The following is an 18940-nucleotide window of genomic DNA, read 5'->3' as shown; positions in this document are numbered from 1 at the left end:
CAAAAACCTGATTATTGTATGCAGGTGCAAAAATGTGCTGACATTATACTACTTAGTTAGTTGAAAAGTTTTTTTTTTAAATAGGTTTTCTTTCTTCTTACATTTTGTATTATTCTTTATTTATCAGTTCACCTGTGTTCTCTTGTCAAAAGCACAGATCCGTTAATTTCTTCTTCCTTGGACGCCTTTTAAAGCTGTTGTCAAATCAGATTTGAAAAACTCGCACTCAATGTCATGCTTTCTATCGACAATGAAAATGTATCTTTAGAAATGCATATTGTTGGACTTCAATTTTAAATCAGTTAAGTTTAATTCAATTCAGATTCATTTATGTAGCCCCAACAGCAGTGCCCTCTCTTTATGCTAATAATAGAAATATTACAGAGATTTTTTTTCTTAGAGAAAAAATGCAGTATATTAAATATTATCTACAATTTTAATAGATTAAAAACTTACTATAAGGACCAAAAGCAAAAAGAGATTTTATTAAACTGCTACAGTTTGCTGTAAATTAATTCCACATGCTTCTGCAACTATTTATTATCAATAAGAGTAACCTCTACTACTCAAAGATGAGTAATTGTATTGTGTATATGTTTAGGGGTTTTATTGTGAATAGCTTCGGACAGAAAGAGCACGTGAATAGGACAAATCTTGCATATTGTTGCAAAGCCTAATTGGAATTTAGAGAGATTCCAAGGGGTAGATCTAGTAGCCAATAAGGAGTACTGCTTTTTTCTGGCCCTCTTATGACTTTTCTTAGTTTTCCAGAAAGGCAGCTATCAGGATTTTTCTAATGCTGAATATAGGTAGGAAATTCATGGGTAGCAGACTTGAGGCATTGGTGTAGCAGATTGGCAGGTGGTTGGCCAGGAGGAGGAGTAGGAAAAAGCAGCAGGATAGCAGGATAGAGGCAAGCTCAGGAAAAAGCCTAGGAAAAGGGTGAAGGCTAGTCAGGTGGATAAGTTTAGTCATTCTTCCACACTTAGACAGGTTTAATGAGTGCTTTTTAAAAAATATATAAATTGATTTATTTTTACAATAATTATAATTATGACCTCAGTATATCACAGATCAACACTCCTAATGCTTTACAGACAAACTATATACAGTACACATATACATATATGCTGCTGATAGACATGGATGACATACAGCATATTAGATTTCTCAAGATTCTCAGAAGGGGAAATAAAACACTCATGCAAAATATCCAACACATCTCAATAGGTACGAAAAGTACTGAGTGTGTAATTGGCATGCAAAGAACGAAGTTGTGTGTTTTCTGATATCAAGGCTTTATTCAATCTTTTGACACAGTATGTCATTCCTTGTCATCCTTTCATCACTCTGTCTCTCCTTTTCTCTCATTTTTCTCCCCTGCCTTTAGCTCTGCAGTCAGAGGCCCAGCAGTACTAAGGACACATGTGCCTTGAAGGAAAGACAGACAAACACACAGATGGGTGGGACGTGAGGATAGACAGTGTTTGTTTGAAGCTTAGTTTCAGTCTTTTCTCATTCTCAGTCAGTCCCATTCGTGGTGTAGTCTAGGAAGACGTGGGAACAGTATTCATTTACTGGGCTTTTGTAGTTATGATTAAATTAAATGTTCTTTAATAATTCTGTTCTTACAGCAAAAATACTATGTAGTACTCATGCATGTTTTATTTCTCTTTTTTCTTTTTTCCCCTTTTACTTTCCATTAAAAAGTTGTATATACACTGTGGGATAATTAATCTTGAAACAAGAAGGCTGAAAGTTATGCCTGACTTTCACATCATTATCTAACCATTTGTGACACATTTACCAGATGTGGCCTCCTTCACACCTTCAGCTCAGTTAGCTCACCTGCTTCCCCCCCAAGTTTATGACCTTTGTTGTGAGTCATTCGATGCTGAACGCAGTCTTTGTTTACAGCCTCAATTTCTTGCCTTGCAGGGTGCTTATTATCATCAAACAGCAAGCATACTGGCAGAGTGAAGATTTTGATCCTTTTAGGTCAAATAGTTGTTTTCATATTCAGCTTCCACTTCATTAGGTACACCTGTCCAACAGCTCATTAATATAAATATGTAATCAGCCAATGACACGACAGCAGCTTAGGGTAGTGGCATGTAGACACAATCAAGATGACCTACTGAAGTTCAAACTGAGCTGGGATTTTCCCACAAAACCAGAGAATGTCAAAACAAGAAATACTATGCTGTAAGCAGAAATGCCTGGTTGCTGCAAAAGGTCAGAGTAGAACGGCCAGACTGCTTCAAGCTGATAGGAAGGGAGAAATAATTCAAATAACCACTTATCACAACCAAGGCATGTGGAAGAGCACCTCTGAAAGCACAATGATCCTTGAAGCACATGCAGCAGCAGCAGAAGACCATATACCTCTCTCATACTGTATTTATTTCTGTATAAAAATATTGTATTCTCATTTATCTGCTCGGTGGCAGTGTTACACATTTAAATGCAGCAAAGTACTTGGATGAATTTCAAGCATAATTAGACATTCTTTTATTGCTTGCAACCACCAAAAAATTACATAGATCATAATCTGGCATATCTCACATCATCAAGACACTGTGTCAAGTTAATTAAGACATGTCTTTATGCTAAGATGGTGATAGAGAGGTCGACACTTTTGTCTGAATTTAGACAAACCAAAGTATTGTAACAGCAACATTTACAGAAATAACTCACTGTAACGGCTGACTCGTAAGATTAATGAAACCTTGTCAAAGACAAAGACAGCATTAAATCCTTTGTAGAGTTCATGGATGAAACTTTATGTGAAGTCTTCAGAGCAGCTATGGTTGGTTAACACTTTACAGTTTCTTTATGCTCACGTAACAGTGACGAGCAAGTTAGACCCCGAAAAATTAATTAAAAAAGGATTCAAATCTATTTTAAATCAACAGATTTTAAATAAAGAAGAACAATTGAAGAGCAGACTTACAGCATAAATTCACATCAAATGTAACTGACTAATTCACTCGAAAGCTGTTTCATGGAGAGATGTGGGAAATTCTTTTGTTGTTTCTTAATTAATGAAGTGGTTAAAAGGTCTGGAGATGTCAATGGCAATTTTATTTTCATTACAAGCAAACTCAATTGGAGATGAGTCAAGGGGTATAATTTGGAAGCAAGGAGCTCTTAATGCAAGTGAAACATACTCAGACTGCAACACAATATAAACCACCATAGAGAGAACATTGGGAACATTAAATGTGGCCAGTTCTTACATTCTGAGAAAGAAAGCACTGGTGATCTCAGAAACACAAAAGGCCTGTGAAGAAACAGTCATAGATAATTGCAGGGCCCTTCCTGTGCCCCCCCAGCTCTGAAACCACATTCTTTCAACAGATGATGCAAAGATGTGGGTGTGCAGATATATGTAACATAACGGTAAGATCTGAGAAAAAAAGTGCACGGCATGCTCGGTTTCCAGTGTCACTGGGCCTCTGGTATTTATAAATGATTTGAAGAGAAGACAACTAGAACTAGGATAAATTCTACAATTTGCATGGATTCTTTCTCCTCAGATTTAACCAACTACAGTAGATATATTTGATAGAGCTTCACAGTATAATGCAGATAATGAGCAAAAGCATTCCATGAAAGCGCCTCAGGTGGAAATGGAAAATTCTGCATTGGATGAGTCTGACACCTGAGCTCATTCAAATGAGCGTGCAATTCAGTGGTGAAAACCAAACAAGAAACAATAAAAACAAGAAATAAATAGATAGATAAAATGATTTTCTTCTATTCCAACTTTAAAAAAGAAAAACAAACCAAAACACGAAAAAGTTGCGTTGACAACCGTAAGTGATTTAATTTGCCATCTCTTACACACAGAACAATTTCAAATGATCTTGGCACAACAACACACGATATAATGTATTTATATTACACCTGCACTTACTCAGAACAACCACATACTGTACCTTTGATCACTACTCCCCCCCCCCCCCCCCACACACACCGTTCTCTACCATTTGTGTCTCATTCTCCTAACCTCTTAACTTCTAAACTCCTTTTTTCCCCATCAGTCCTTTCCCGTCATCATTGTTATACTCTTTGTCTACTTGCTGGTTAATTACTGTTAATGCAAAGAACTGAGTAACACATGGGCAAACACAGAGACATAGCCTCCCACAGATTCTGTAACCCATTTGTGTAACCCACCCATGGACCCATGAGAGGCAGTGGGAGCTATAAAAATGCTGACTGCACACAGCTATGAATATAGTTTAGTTTACATCTGTGCTTTGGACGGCTTCATTTCCAACCTTCTCAGTGTGTCAGCAGCTGCTTTTCTTTGATGTGATTATGGGTGGGAGAGCGAGAGAAAGCCTGAAAAGAAGAGACACTGGTATGTAAGGAAAAAGAGTCAACTCTGCAGTAATCTTAGCCAAATAGCTCCAATTCTCTTTCTGACCTTGTGTCTAGCTCGCTGAACTAGTATAAATGATTTTTTTGACACAGTAATGTGTATTAAGTATTAGAGCTGGGCAATGAATTAATTAATTGTTTCATTTTTTTTGTTTTTAAAGTCATTAATACGCTGCACCCACCAAGCCACCCTGTACTTTATGTACTGTGCCTTTAAAACGTACTACCATGTTTATTGTCACATGACTATCCAATCCACATTGTGAAGGAAAACTCCAATACTGAGGCGACTGTGCAACTCCAGCAGCTTGTAGCAAATAGAAACGCTGTGTCTGTTGTTTTGGCACATTTTTGGCTTAAGTACACACAACACAGACAAGAAAGCTGAAAACTGAACCAAAGGTAATACCACCAGTTGTTTACAACATTTGGAACGGGCTCAAATCACTAAAGAAAATATCCCAGATTTAGTCTGTAAGCATATTGACAGTACAAACCTGTTGAAGTAAATTAATAAATGAAAATACATCAAAATGTATAACTGATACTGAGAGACTTAGTTTACACCAACTCTATTACATAATTTGTTGTTCACATGAAAACAATGGATTTGGGGTAAATGTCTTTGCTTATTTTATAAGAATTTTGAACTTGAAGGCGTCAGACTTCGCCCATTCAATTATAATGGTTTAGTAACACTACCAATAGATAAACTCACTTTTACTACATTTACTGATAATTACATTTCTAATAAAAACTCCACTGTTGATCAATCACAGTACACACAGAGTTATCACCACAGGCCAAAGATGGAAAAGTCACCAGCATCACCACAAGGCCACATTTCACTGGCTGAGCAGGTCGCACCACTGAGATGTGTCGCTGTGAACAGTGGTTCCCCGCTCACAGCTGAGGTGTTTCCTGGACGAAAACCAAGGGCAAGATAGTGCTATGTTTATTTGCAGTTTATGCATCAAAACGTGTGCAATAAACCTGATATGTTGGAAAACATTTTGAGAGATCACTGAAGTTCTAAACAGTGAAACCTGAAAAACATTGCATTAAGGCCAAACATATCCACTTTGGTCTCAGCTTTCCAAAGGAGTTCCAGAAGTTTTGGTTTGCTCAAATGCAACTTTGCAAACTTAATTTGTGCTGCCATGTTCTTTTTAATGAAAACAGGCTTTCACCCGGCAACCCTGACAAACGAGCCATATTTCTTCAGTCCTTTTATAATTTTACTGCTGTGTACGTTTAATATGCTAACCAACTAACTAACTAAGATGTTGCTCTTGGATTTTAATTTAGTTTTTGCTCTTTCTTTGAGCATGGCAAGGCCTGACTTTGGAGCAAATTTTCGTGGACGTTTCAAAGACCGTCTTGAATCTTTTCCATTTGTGATTATCCTTCCTTGCCCTAGAATGACAAACTTAAAATTATTTGAAAATTTGTTTATTGGTTCCGAGATTACAAGCAGCGTTTGCGTCTCTAAGACCACTGATGCCCTAAGTCTAAGTCCTGATGTCTTTCCTTCTTGGCATTGTGCTAAAACACAGCTCAGTGCTCCTGCTAAGCCTTCTGCTTTTATAGAGGTGCTCACAGTTGCTCATGATCAATTATTCAATCCATTTGATTAGCAGCGCCTGGTTGCCGCTCACACTCTTAATTGCTATGGAAGCAGTAAGGGTAGATTTACTTGTTTCCAGTATTGCATTGAGTCCTGTGGAAACTTTCTTTTTTCTGTAAGTGTCTTTGCTTTACTTCATGCTTTGCTTTGTGGTTAACAGTTAAAGTTGTTACTGACTGCAACATGGAAGGCTGTTCAGTGTAAGCACAACTGAAAAGTGTTATTCTCTGGGGGAAAAAAAGAAACATTGTAAACATCTACCAATTTCTGCCTCTACAAACATAGAGACAAACTCAGAGTTTCAGGCATTTATGGCTATTAGTCTCTGACAACTTGGACAGTAACCTGAAAGTCTCACTAGAGGGCGTTTCACTAGAAAAAGTTGTCGTTTATAAAACCGAAGTGTTTTAGTACATATGGATAATATTTGACATAAAAGCAGAAATCTGGCGTGCCACTTGGAAAATGTTGGAATCTGTGTTTTAGTATTGCAAACACAACACAACATTTCCAGTGTGTTTTTTGGGCCTTATTTTTTTTTAGCACATCAAATAAATAACACTTTTCTTAGAAATGCTACTTAGTCACAGACAAATCAGGATCTGATAACGTGGGTCTATATACTGTTGGAGCATCTCAAAACATAATCTGTGAAACAGAAGGAGATCACTTGCTTTCATAATATTTGTCACTCTTTTTGTGCTCACTTTAGTTTAGATAAATGAAGATAATGAGAAAGTAATGAAGGAATTGAATTGACTCCGTACTCTGCACACAAACAGAGTAACTAACAATAAAATACAACTAAGTTTAAAGGTTTGCATCACTGAGCTGCTTAATTAACATAGCTTTTTCTTTCCAGTCCAGCTCATTATCTTCTGTAAAGTCTTTGACACACCATAGTTTAGGAATTCCTTGTTAATTATCCTTAAATTATAATAATTTCTGTCCTCAATCATTCCTGACTTGCTCTTCAGAAATTTGCACCAGTTGTTAAAGTCAAAATGTTGTCCGTAGGTTTATGTGTTTGTTGCTCTGTGACTGCACTCATGTCCCTTGCAAGTATACCATGTGCAGAGTGAGAGGTAATAGGATGTGTTGTCCTCAGCATGCATGCATTTTCATGAGCCATGAGCTCCTGCCTTATCTCATGCCCATCCCTACTTACTGTGCCCAGTAATGTTCATGTCTAATCTGGTGATATTTCTTCATTCAAGTTGAAAAGGAGAAACAGGATCAGTCGAGTATTATTGCTAAAAATGAGATGCCCTGCTCTGCTCACTGTGGGGCAGCTAGCACAGACTCTCCCTAACTGATTTAGACTGTCTGTGTGGATGTCTGTGCTTGTGTTTGTCAGGGAAAGGGTGACAGTGCCGAAGGGAGAGAGAGCAAGAGTGAAGGAGAGAGATAAAGAAAGGCACAGAAGCAAAGAGAGAGGTCTCGGAGAGAGGAAAAGAAGTATGTCAGTTTCTCTGACAGTTATTTGCACAAATTGTTCATAGATAGGTGTTGTGTATTGATGACTGGAGGTATGTTGTGACAGGTGTCCTGCACTGTGACTGAAACAGAAGATAGGTAGCATCTCATTATATATATAGTAATACTTACAGATGGAGCCATCTGCCACCTTGTAGCCATCAGCTATTATTGCCATCATTATTGTCACTCTAGTTGTCTGCCCTGGTGATGCTAATTAGAGTTAACCACAGCAGCTGAAATAGTGAGCAAAGGTCAATAGGAGAGAGAGAGGGAGAGGAAGACAAATAGTGAAAGAATGAGAGTGAGGAGAGAAAAAGCAATATATAGAGCAATGACATAGATTTCTCCTCTGTTGGCCTCTTTTTCCATAGCCTCATGATGGAAGGGTTTGTGTGCTTGAGTGATCCCAGGAGCTACTATTTTGTTCATGACATTTTGCCCCTGGGAAGATCTTCCAAGGCAAACTTGTCATGAGTGAAGAGCCAGACTAAGACGGCAAGACTAGAGGACTAAGTTACCCTGCCAAGGACAGGGTTAACAGGGCTCACACCCTTGACTCATACCTGGGGTAGGGGCTTGAGAGCAGGCACTTGACGCCTAGGACTTAGCCGTGTTCAGCAGTGCGTAGTCTTCCAATGGGCCCACCATATGTCATAGGGGTTTGAGCAATGTGAAATGAGCAACTGTCTGGCTTTCCAATCCCTGGATGTAAAAATTGGCTCCTGCTATATGGAATGCCACCTCTCTGGCTAGATATAGTCTGGCTCACTTCAACACATGGCTTATGTTCTGGAACAAGTCTCCTAGAAAGGGGCTGGACTCTACTGCAATCTGGGATTGCCCCTAGCTCTGTTTCTGTATGTTGGGGATTTCCCTGGACGATCAGAGTTTTATTTTTTTTTCTTCCATGTGCCTTTGGATTTGGGAACTGGTCCCGTATGTTGTTTGAGTCTATGCCACGAAATGAGCACCACACAGCCACACCTTCTTGCCATTGTCCTGCCAGGCCTGCACTTGGACAATAACAGTGAAACCTGAGGGTTGTGGAACACTGGACCAGTTCTTTATCATCTCAAGGATATTTGAGGGAGTTTGGGAGTTTGCCCAAGTACATGTACAAGGGTAGCAGGTACACATCTCTGCTATGTGTAGATGTGATTCTGTTGGCTTCACTTTTCAACCTAGTGTGAATCAACTGGGATGAGAATTACCCTCTCCAAGTCTGAGGAAATGGTTTTCAGCTGGAAAATGGGGGCCCTACTGCTGCAAATTTAAAGTAGGCAGAGTCAAAAGTGAAATTGAGAGACTGATATGTTTTGGTGAATAGAAAGTGCAGCATAAAAGTGAAGATGTTTGTTTACTGTCAGTCTGCATTCCTACCCTCACCTTGGACACCCACCTCAGCTTTGGGTAGTGACTAAAAGAATGAGATCATGGATGAACGTTCTATAAATGGTGATGTGCTTTCGGCATATCATGATGGGAGGAGGCCCGGGGCAAACCCAGCACACACTGTCTTGGTCTAGTGTGATCAGGGAGAGGGCGGTCTGCTGACATCACAAACCACACCCAGATACATGGTGGAAAATGGGTGGATGGATAGATGACCTTATTCTATCTGTCTCACTTGAGTTTCACATTAAGTCTAATCATCAGCGTTGCCAACCCCTTTCTTTTAAAATGTATTTTAAAATCCATCAGTGCTGAGTGATCCAGTGTTTATTGTATATTTTTCCAATCTTCCTTTTTAAGGATGGATATAGTTTACCAGAAGATATTTCTTTATAACGCCATTTCAATCTGTTTAATCCTGTGCAGTTTATTGCGATTCATATCAGCATTCATCTTTACTTAGCATAATGAATAAATGGTAATAAACATCATTAGTAAATTTAATGAAGTAGTGAAAGTGCACAATGAATTTAATGAAGTAACAGCAATGCACTCTGCTTTTAATTCACCTGTTAAGGAACATGATTTAAAAATGGCTATAAAAAGGTAAAGAATTTTTGCAATGAGAGGTTTTTTTTTAATGTAAAATGCTGTTAGAGATGATAGTCGTGTTTAACTGCAGTTTTCTTTATTTGTATTTCTTTTGAATGCAGCTCCAGGTCAAGAGTCTTCTCTAGAATAATCCTGGCAGAACCGCTGAGGATCCGCAGAACAAAGAGCAAAGCGCGTAAGAAGATCTTCATAAATGCAAATCAAGAAGAGGAGCTTTCCATCTTTGTGTTGAAATAAACACTTAAAGAGTGGACAACAAATACTGGAAACAGGTAGGTGATAAAAATCTATCTTAAGCATAGTGTGTTCAGGCAGAGAAAGACATCATAAAGATGACGTTGCTTTTCATTTTTCAAACCATTTGTCACATGCATATGAAAACGTGCCTACATAGTGAATACATGCTGCAATCTTAAGAAATAAAACCAACCTGTCACAAGCTTCTGCCCAGTTATGTGTTTCTGTGCGTGTGCGTGTGTGTGTGTGTGGCATACAACTTGGCATTAGGGCGAAAGCATCCTTTAGTGTCTTAACAAGCATATATTATGCCATCTTTTTCCACTTTTATTGCGCTTATTTTACTGGCAACACTGTAATTAACATTGGCAGTGTTTCACTTACCACAGTTATTATATTCTGCATGTGCATACGTGAGTGTACTGTGTGTATGTACATGTCAGGCACAGATAAAGTCAAAGAAGTAATTGTTGTAATTATTTCTTTTCCGATCACCCCTTCCCGACTGTGTTAATGTTAGTGAAATTCCTGAGACTCTTGAGACAGATGTAATGCAGAGTAACGGCGCTCAGTTCAACCACCTTTCTATTCATGAAGTGACATATCCCTCGCCATTTTATGGTGCTCATATGTCATTAAGTTAATTACTATTGTCAGGAAGAGACTCGGCGCTTCTGACAACAGTGCTGCAAAAAAAAAAAGAAAAGGCAAAAGAAAACAGCAGTTATACATCATTGTTACAAGAATTGAGTTTTTGTTTTTGGAAGCAAACCAAAGAAAATCAAATCAAACAATGTTTTCACATGCGTAATTATGAGAGGTGACAATTTCTGCTCAAAGTGTGCGCGTAGATGTTGCGTACCTTCTTCTAAGCTTCAAGTAGTTAAAAAGTGAGCTGAGTGTATGCTCCTGGAAATCAGCCAGAAATGCAGTGTTTGTTCTTTCAACCATTTCTGGAACAGCTTCAGTGTATGGGTCACACTTTCTGGCCTTTTTTTGCCAAAATGTTATTTCTCATGAGCAACGAGGGATTAGAGGAGGGATGTGTTTACTTATAACAAGATATATGTAAATACAGGCCGTTCAGTTCTGTTTTATTTGTGACTGTCTGATGCTAACAGACTGCATCCCACAAAGCATCTGTAAAATAAAGAACTGAAACCTGAGCATTCAACTCAATTAATGTCCTTCAGTTTGACTTTAGTTTTCCTCATAATGACTGCCAGATGTTTAGGATTGATCTTTCTTTTTTCTTCCTTTCTTTGCTGCTTAAAGTCCTTATAGCTTGGCAATGGCAGATGGATGAGCGTCTGAACCTCTTAGATCAGGTTTTACTTTCTAATGGGCATTACCAATGAATGCAGAGTAAAGTGCCTTGGATAGACCTACGACTAATCAGAGCTAAGTGATGGAATAATGTAGACTGACCATGGCGAGCAGAGATGTAGTTATTGGATGTTATCTTCCTCTTATTGCATAAACACTGATTGGCCATGCAGGAGCAAGGATGAGAGGAAATACACCTGAAACGTAGCTCTCTCTTTTAGAATTATGTGCTATGTGAAGTTTTGACTGTTGTTATTAGCTGCGATATGCTTACCTTAGGCAACAGTGATTGATGACCTCGACTTTTATGTGAAATGAAAAGTGCTGTGTGATTTGTCCTGACTGTGATAGAGAAGGGGAGGTTTGTAGTTACAGTTGTGAACCTGCCAATTCCCCTTAGAGCTACAGCCTCATCATATGTAGTGGGTTTAACATAAAAATGAGACTTTGGATCCATAAAACAACGGAAGATAAAATCAGATCATAATAATAATGTGTGTGTGGGCCACATACTGTAAGTATTAAATTATAAGACAGAGTAGGTTCTCTGTCTTTATTGGGTCTTTTTTTACCAGCCCAACAGTGTTTGTCACCAGTTGCATAATCACTGCTAAAAATGAATGCCTTGAGGCTTTTGTTCTCCTTCTAACTTTCTTAACATGACCTTTGTGTTTGTTTATGGTTAGACCGTCATTTCTTGATGTTGAAGTATTTCCAAAAGGCTTTTTAGTTTTTTCCTAATTTTCTAATTATTTAAAATAAGCACCAGTTCCACAGTAAAAAGGCATAGTGCAGCTGCGGATTTTAAGATAACGCTTCGTGAAGGGGTTCAATGTATAAGTCTTCTTTAGCTTTCTGCCTGGGAATTCTTATTCGAGGGCCACAGATTGTTCTGAATTTTGGTGTTCACTTTTAGCAATAGAGACGTCCAGTGATATAAGTATAGTCTCATGGAAAGGGTTAGTAACTGGGGGAAATATTGCATTCATTGTCCCCCATTAAGTGATTGCTTTAAATAACATGTTCTGACTATATGGCTTACAAGCGCAAACAACATTGGACTTCTTTGGCACCCCTGTGCTCTGGCAAGAATTGCATAATCAAATTAATGTGACAATGCCCCAACCTGTTCTCCTCTCAGTGCGTCAAATGCTGCAATTCTATTAGACAGGTGTCACATTGATACCCACAAGGTGTCCTTAGGCAGAAATAACTTGCTGGTCACTATTGTTTAGGAATTAGCACATTGTTAGTAGATACACGCAGAACTTGCCATTACCATTGGCACATTATTGTAATTGGGGCAACTTAGTAAATCTGGTCTTTGGCAGTATAATGATTTTGACTTTTTAATACCAATATTTGTTTTGGTTTCCACAGACTGTTTATTTAGTACATTCAGTTCACTCATTAAATATCTATTTGGCCCTAATTTTAATATCTTAGAGGCCCAGAAGTAGAGATTTGTTCAAGAGGTGGATGGTACTAATGTGTCCCAAATGACGTTACCCCTTTTTTTCTGAGTACCAGCATACTAGTGTCACCTACCCTGTAAGAATTATTAATGAAAAGCAATAGCTGCTAGAAAAACAGTGGTAGTTTATTCCTTTTTTGTGCAGTGGGATTTGCAAATGTTGACCCCTTATTCCTCAAAGACATACATGGTTTCAAGCAAAGATTGCGTGTCATCCACATAGATTCCAGCATACACGTGCTCTCAGCATGACTGCAGTGCATCTATATGTGCCTTTATATGCGCTACCAGTCACTATGAGCTCAAGCCTCTCTGCTGGAGCTAGAAGTGCTGTCTCATCACAAGGAAACCTTTTATTCACAGCAGCAGGTACTTCTCGCTTAAATAAAAAATAATGATGTATGCAGGGACTGCAAAAAATCTGCAAATCAATCAAGAATCAGTCAAATAAAGTTGAAAATGTTTAATCTGAGAAAGACATCATTCCTAGTGTTACCTTAATACAGATTTACCAATGTTTTTAAAAATTGCAAAAGAGATCATTGATTAAAACAAAAAGGAAAACCCAGAAACAACCCTTAAGATTTTAATGTAAAAAAAGAGGATACTTATCTTACATTAATAAATAAATAAACATTTGTTTGTGTTCGATTTAAAAAAATCAACCACAGTGGGTGCAAAATATAACTGATAGCGCTGTCCAGGACACAGTGACAAGCACTGCTGCCTTACTTGTATATTTAACGACCTAATTGGCTTGCAGGATGAAATGTGCCCTTTTTTGCATAAAAATCTCTATTTAAAGGGGAAGTGCTAATCATAAATATCAAGGCCAAATTCAGTTGCTGACCTACTTGCCGTGAAACTGTGGAAGATTTATGCCTGCAAGTCAAAGATCTAAATCATTAACATTTCAGGTTTTTCCATATAACGTCATACCATTTAATTGTCATATTTGCATAAGTCAACATTTAATAATTCCTTTTGAAAACCTACAAAGATACTCCAATAAATTATGCCTAAAATTGTTGCTTTTTACAGTTACAGAGGACTTTTGTCTTCTTTGGTTTTCCCACTGATTTGTTTGACGACCTGTATCCTCAGTGCTCATCTGAAATGCTACTCATGGTTATAATTCATAATGGGCACATTAATATTGTGGAGAAAGTGAACTGGCTTGATTTTAAGGCAATTTTTAAAAGAGATGTGTTTATATGTGCTAACAAAATATAGAACACATGTGTGTTTTGTGCTTTTGAAGCCTCAGGTTGATAGAAATTCATCTGAACTATTTGTTTATAGCAAGTTCTTCTAAAAACACTATCAAACCCACCAAGGATTGACACAGACAAAGACCAGATTTGAAAGCCAGCTTGTGGGAGGGTTTTAAATGGGGAAATCTCTGGAAGAAACACAGGAATTATAGATGAAAACTATCACCAAACCAGCATCACAGACTGTTTGAACTTCATGCAAAATGCCTACAGAAGTTAGTTTCTGCTAAACTAGTGAATACTCACAAGAATATTATTTCTGTGTGTTCAGGTATATCATTTTTGTCTGTAGGCTGTATATCAAAGATGATCAAATATTTTGAGGTTCAAATACATTGTGCAACCAGTGATTTCCCTGTTTGTTTCCTTGCTTTTGATGACTAAATTATTTTGCCACATGGTAGCTGACTTTCTTACATTCTGAAGCCTTTCAACTTTGTGTTAATATTGAGAAACATCAAATTTCTGTAAAACAAAAAAAAAATGTATGAAACTTGGGAACTTCATGGTAAAGTCTTCTCGGTTGGAGGTGCTAGTGAAGTTTTAAAGACATAATAAAGGGTGAAGGGCTTTGCAGGATATCGCAGCTTCACATTATTATGACATTTGATTATTCGTAGTTTTAGCCCAGAATAATGAGTTCAGTCTGAACTCTAATCTAATGATTACAAGGAACCTGCCACTTAGGAATACATCGGTGAAGTGATTCATATTCAAAAGATTTAACATTTGCTGCTTCTACTGTTTATCTTACAGCACAGTGCAAATTTTTGTGCTTGCAATGCAATAATTCTTTGCCAAGTAAGTTGACTATGAAAGCAATTCAAGTCCCTGAAGTATTTTAACTTTTACTGATATTGTTGGTCTGTTTTCACTGTTTTTATTGTTTACTCCATGGGCAGTAAAACAGTAATACATGGGCAGTAATTGCCATTAATGAAGGTGTTGTTAAAGCCAAAGGGAGCAGATTCACAAGGGCACACTATACCATATTTTTCTAAGAGTTGCCCTGTATGAGCAAATTAGTTTTTATATAATGTGTTTGGGGCATTCACTTTTTTTTTCTGCATGTTTACATAGTGTGAGAATATCCTAATAAACAGGGATTTGGCATGTTCACACCTGCAGACATATTTGTGAACAAATGTGTAAGCTCTGCATGCTTTTCACGGCTCTTATGATGGACTGTGGCCAAGAGCATTTGCATAAACTCTATTTGGAGGCAAATACAACATAGTGACTCTTGTTCAAGTCCTCGTTTTCACTGAGAGAGGTGTGGCCCTCACTCTCCGTTGTACTCACACCTACACCTTTGCCACTTTGAGAAGGAGTAACAAATTTGAGCCTTTGTCTTTGGGGAAGGGATATTTTATCATACCGTTTTCACATGCGCGACAGCAATTGTCTGTTTAAATTCCGCTTTCACCCCATTTAACCATCAATCTAGCAAATCCTGCTTTAATTATGAGCCATGCCTTTTCCTCCCCCTAAACTCAATCAGAACAAATAAAAGAGCCTTTTCAGCTATAATGGGATTATCGATCGGGTGGCAGCCTGAGACTTTGTGTATGTTTGTGTCTGGCTATGTGCGCGTGAGAAAACTAAGCCATGTGTGAATGTGTTATTGTGTATCTGTGGGTGTAGAGCAGTTTGAAACTGATAAATTGAAAGACATTTGGGGTGTGTGTATGTGTCAGTGCTGTCTGGAGTCTTGTCCATGTATATGGGTGCTGTCAGTGAAGGGCTGAAGGAATGAAGCATTAAATTATCTCGCAGTTTGAGTCTCATCGAGTGTGTGACAGGTTTTACTGATGAGTTCTGAGCTTTTTCAACTTTTGCCCACCAACACTTTGCTATGAATACATGCTTACATACATGCAACACACTGAATGTGGTCAAGGGTGTTAAGTGATGCATTTTCTTATCTACATACACTGACCTGCAAGGCTATGCTGCACAGTGAAATATTTTTGGCCTCTTTTTATTTTTTACATCTAAATGTGTATACTTCCATAGTGTAGTGAGAAATGCATTAGCTTGGTCTGTGAAAGGTTGCTGGTTTGATTCTAGCCTGGTTTGCGTCTGGAAAGGCATCCTGTGTAAAGCTCTGCCAAATCAAACATGCAACATAACCGCTTGTGACCAGCTGAAAGTAACTCTTTCTTATTTTTTTTTCTGGTTCTGCCTGAGGTTTCTTCCTGTTAAAAGGGAGTTTTTCCTTTCCACTGTTGCTAAGTGCTTGCTCAATTTGAATTGAATTGAACTGAGACAAAATTTACACAAATGGCCCCAAGAAGTCCTCATATACGAGTATTATATTATACTCGTATATTATACTTATAAAGGCACAAGCAGTTTTTTTTAAAGACAACTTGTGAAGCTAGAAAATGTTACTAACATTTAGCTACGTTTGCCAAAAGTATTTACAGAAATGATGGATTAAATTAAAATCACTGCAGCTGAAAAGCTGCCTGCATATGCCTTAATAGTCTGTGCATCGCCTTTTAACAGTGGAGTGGTGCACAGTTTGTGCATGCAATAACCAGAAGCATGTAATTGTTTTTAGTAATTGCTATACTGACTAATTTGGGTTAAGCAGGCATCAGTCTATGCAGTATAACAGTGGGCTATGTGAATTATAAAACAGCGTAAATATTAATTATATCATTTCGTACTGAGAAATGTGAATGTTGTTTTTATTGACCGGCCTGGTGGTTTTTACTTGATATAACAACTAGCAAATGTGTAGCACCAGTGAGAAGATACGCCTTTGCTTGTGTTGTGTGTTCGAAAAGCACATTGTAAACTGACAAGAAAGCATATTTAATATTTTTTGATTAGTAGCTTCTTCTTCTGTCCATCCATCTGCACATTCTCAATCCAGAATCTAATCCAGTACATGAGAATGGATAGAGCAAACATACGGCCCAATAAATATTATTATAGGACTCTCTTTTTAGTAAATATCACACTTCTTAACTGTTTATTGTGTGATGTAACGGTGCACAGACTTTTCGCTGTATTTACATGGAAATTGCATAGTGGTACGTGTGGAAAATGTGTTAATAAGGTGACGCAAGTGGAAAACATCTGCTGTCAGGAAATGTAATTATGTAAATGTTATTGTGCTGTCACCAAATTATGTTATAGTGTCTCTCCTTTCTGCACCTTTGGTTATTTGTATGATTAAAATACAGCTTAAATAGACTGTAATGTGAGAACTTTGATATATACTTAGAAAGCAGAACATAGTTTAGTTTCCAAGTTCCAAATTATTTGAAACACTGGCCGTGTTTAATATAACCTGTCAAATTTACATATAATATAAAACAAAGAAATGTATAAGTTGGTAGGAGTTATAGTCCTTTCACTGTGTCCTGACCTCTTCTACTCTTTTCATGTGTAGTAGTGTAGTAGACAGTATACTCTCAGTGTACTGCATCTACCATTCAATAATACTACTCTCTTTAGGTTGCATCATTGGTGCAGCTTCCTGTATGTTTTCAATATATATGCAGAAAAAAGGCTAAATGATGATCAGCATTGCTCATGAGCTGTTTGCCTTGCTTTGCCTGTGCATGCATAGATATTTCTCTGTTATTTCATTCCCTCGTGTAACTCATTTATGCCTGCATCAGTGCACTCAAAAACAGAACAGGCAGTTAACACAGGTGTGTTGCACACATGTGCCTAGCAACACAGAATCTAGTCCACAACAAATTAAAGAGAGGGATCAAACCTGATAAAGTGCAAAGGGGAAAGAAAATTCACATATCAAGTCATGACTCGTCCCGATGTAAGTTCTTCTCTCACTCGTCCTATCTCTCTCTTGCCAAGGATAAACTTTTTAACAGTACCTCATATTTTTATGGCTGCCAACATCCTTCATTCTTTCTCTCAGCTCAGCTCTTTGAAGTGTTAATCTGGGTGCCAGGTCTGCTGGCTAATGAAGTTGAAGCCTTGAAGTAATTATCAGTACCTTGTGCTTGTAAGAGTGCCAGTGACAGAAAAAGAACTGAGTAAAAATTGCAATTATTGCTGTAAATGCAATTTTAGTTTTGAACATTTTTTGCATCTGTGCGGGAGACAGTCGATTGTGAAGAAATGTTTTATTTTTGTCATCTATCTATCTATCTATCTATCTATCTATCTATCTATCTATCTATCTATCTATCTATCTATCTATCTATCTAGTATAAACTGACATTCAATGAGTTTTATACAGTGATAGTCTTTTTACATGTATTTATTTATACACTATTTTCTTTTTACTTGCAATAACTGTTAAATCAGTGAAGTGTTTCTGGTAATCATTTTCAGTAGGAATGCACCAATAGATCAACACATTTCTTTTTGAGCCATACGTTTCCTGTGAAAATTGAGTTGTGTTTTAGAAACTAATGTAATACAGCTTTGCAAGGACTTTTGCTGGTTCATTGTCTTGCTCTTTTGGTAATTATTCCTTGTTATCATCAGTTTATAGATACATGTAGGTGCTTAGACTGACAAAATAAATATACTTTGACTATTTAATTAGCTGCCGACATGAGTGACCTTCTGAGAATCTTTACTAATTGCTTCCTAAAACTCCTGCAAATGTTCATACTGACTGTCTTCAGCTTTTCTGTCGATAGATGTGTTGTCTGAACCTAGCACTAGCTCTAGCGCTAGCAATAGCCATGCCAACAATCTGTAGTGTTACAGCGCATCCATCACTGAAAACACAGGCATGTGCACGCATAAAACTGTACTTTGTGTTCTCTGACAACATATGAGGTAAACTCTGCCATTGCAAAAATGGCTCATGTATAAGTTGCGTATGCTCACATATTGCTTGAGGCGTCCTCACCATTAGAAGAAGAGAAGACATGAGACATTTTGATGGAGGGGCCAATCTTTAAATGAAGACGATATAATAGGAGACATACAGATTATGGAAGAAGACAAACCTTAAATAGACATTATGGCTTATAGTATATATTTTTTCTGTTGCATCGAAATGGAGAACGTTTAAATTTGAGAAAGCAAGGGCAATGCTTTGAGTATTTATCTGGAAGGAGAGAATGAGTTTACATGAGCCTTATTTCATTTATGCTAATCTATGCTGACATTCACATTATGGTGGTGCAC

At 37.7% G+C, this 18940-nt stretch overlaps 1 protein-coding gene across 2 annotated transcripts in view; it reads left to right on the top strand.

Annotated features, from left to right (window-relative positions):
• elfn2b (extracellular leucine-rich repeat and fibronectin type III domain containing 2b) overlaps positions 1-18940 on the top strand; it is a 79790-nt gene that overhangs the window by 13907 nt on the left and 46943 nt on the right. For both annotated transcript variants that reach the window (XM_085156631.1, XM_085156632.1), the window contains exon 2: positions 9601-9771. The gene's annotated coding sequence lies outside the window, so the exon portion shown is untranslated. The remainder of the gene's footprint in view (positions 1-9600; positions 9772-18940) is intronic.

The sequence above is a fragment of the Neolamprologus multifasciatus genome, chromosome 4 (genome assembly GCF_963576455.1).
Source record: "Neolamprologus multifasciatus chromosome 4, fNeoMul1.2, whole genome shotgun sequence".
NCBI lineage: Eukaryota > Metazoa > Chordata > Actinopteri > Cichliformes > Cichlidae > Neolamprologus > Neolamprologus multifasciatus.
Note: the sequence above shows the minus strand (reverse complement) of the source record. Positions and strands in the feature narration are given on the sequence as shown.